Below are 2,419 nucleotides of genomic sequence, written 5' to 3'. Positions count from 1 at the left end.
AAGGAGCAGGCCTGAGCAGACTGCTTATTAGAAGATTCCGTATCGTGGAGAACTTTTTTCTTTAGGTCGACTTTGTTGACAACATACTTCGGGAAGTCTACTCACGCTGTGAAATAGGCCACCGTACCGTCCGCCCAAGCTGCCATCCTCGAGAAGTTTCGCCAAGAACATGAACTGTATAGATGGACAGATTATGATCTTCTCGTGGGATTCCCGCTCCCCGAATATCCAAACACCGTTTCAGTATACATTCGTCAATCAAGGCGACTCACAGGCAAAGCCGAAACTTTTAAATGGACCATGTCGACCGGGAGCACGATACGCGCTAACCAAGCTCCCGAAAATGCTTGGAAACCAAAATTAGAGGCTGATTTGCGTCAAGTCATCTCGGTCGATTCCCGCTGAACGATCCATCAAGCAGCTGTCGAACCTTCCGCTATTAATAGGATCGCAGTCCGATGAGAGATGCAAGACCCGCTGACAAACGGGACCATTAACTCGAGCGGAATGAGCATAGTTCCAAGGATACATAATTGATCCTTCGAAAGGAAAGGAAGTCCTCTCTCGAGTGAGAGCATGGAGTCAGCCGAAGTCTTCGCCGTGAAATCCTTATCATAGAGTGTGTGACGGAATATAGGCGCCACATGTCTCTCGAGAGGAGTATCGCGGATACAGCTCTGTCGCCTCCGGGGCTCCCGGATCTCGAAACTATTTCGGCTATAGGGAAGCAGCCAAGACGGAGACCGGAATCGAAATTCAATTTCCCTCCTCGTCCTATGACTGTCTTCATCATCGCCGAGATCTGTCACCCTTTGATCCGCTCATCAAATTTCGGCCCTTCTTCCTCTCTATAGAAACCCGGCATCGCTCATTCAACCTCCGAAAACGACTTCGATCGAGGCAGTGAAGGGAACTAGCTCAAATCGAGAGCATTATACAATTCACAAATCGAACGCTCTGGAGCATCAACTCGAAAAGGTGGTGAAGCTCAATTGTCTGGATATAAGAATGAAGATGAACACGAGCCCGGAAAATTGACTGACGGCTATCGAGTCGGCTGTCTCTCTTGTCAGAGGGGTCTCATGAACTTGTGCCGAGACGGGTATTGGCGGGAGCTGGTAATCTTTCAGGAGTTTTCGCGCAGATACGATAAGAGCTCCGGATCTGAAAATCATTAACGATCAATTTGGCGACTCCTGCTGCTCTCTGAGGCCTGACACAGGCTATACTACAATATCGGAAAGCTTTCCGACGCGATCTTTGCACCCCATACGGACTCACCTTCGATGAAAGCTCCGAAAGCGGAGGGATCACCAGCTTGTTGAAGTACCATGCTATGTATACAGATGGCAAATATTCCGCGAAGCGAAAAAAGAAGCCTTCAGAAACTTCCGGGACTTATTCTAACCGAAGTAGAAGATGAATCTGACGTGAGTCGCAATTGACTATTAAGAGACCGGTACCGTCCATGTTGCCTCAGTCGTCCCTGCGGAGACATGATCCTCAACTCAGAGGGGCTGCGATCCTTGAGAGGGGGGGTTGTCGGAATTGCGGAAGCCTTCACGAAATTCAGCCCAAATCTATACTGAGGACGAATGCGCGGATCCCTTTGATTCTCTACAATTTGTTGGACCAGTTTGTTTGATTTGACTTTATTGTCAAATTGCCTGCCTGCCCACGAAAACCGAAATCTAGCGGCTTAGCTCGCGTCCGAGAATGTCATATGAACCGCGTACGAAGCGGGAACGAATCCGTACGCTCTCACGTTCGAAGGCTTCGTGGCTTTCCTGAAATCAGACAGCAGAAAATATCATTCTCGTGCTAGCCTCGAGTTTTGGAACTTCACTCTGCGAGCTCAGCTCGATTCGGGACTGACTCACATTTAGCCACACGGGGCCGAAACTTCAAGAGCAACTCGATTGATTGCTGGCACGCCAGTCGGAGTCAGAGGGGACGATCACTTCGTACGTGATATTCATCAGGGAACAGACCTGAGAGGACCCTCACTCAGCATCGCCGTGAACTCCATCACGGAATTCCCTAGACATCATCATTTCGACAGATGAATCAAATATTGGCTTCTTCTTACTTCCCGTTCGAGAAATTTCTTTACACTGTGTCAGCTGATTTCATCGAGAATGACTGCGACTCAAAGGCAAAGCTAAACCCTAAAATGAACCATTTCTACCAGGAGCTCATCTCAGGAATTCTCACTCACCGAACTAACCTGTATTTCTTTAGGTCGAATTCCGCGGCTCTTCAGCGTGACCGTAACTTTATCGATCCCGCATTCGGCGATCAATCAAACGGTTGTCCAACTTTTCACGGTATCTATGGGGGGGACATAGTACTTCATTGAACGCTGAGATCCTTTGACTAATCGTAAGAGGACCAATGATTGGTGCGGAATCGAGATGAT

The sequence above is a fragment of the Galendromus occidentalis genome, unplaced genomic scaffold (assembly GCF_000255335.2).
Source record: "Galendromus occidentalis unplaced genomic scaffold, Mocc_1.1 scf7180000076386, whole genome shotgun sequence".
In the NCBI taxonomy this organism is placed as follows: Eukaryota; Metazoa; Arthropoda; class Arachnida; order Mesostigmata; family Phytoseiidae; genus Galendromus; species Galendromus occidentalis.
Note: the sequence above shows the minus strand (reverse complement) of the source record.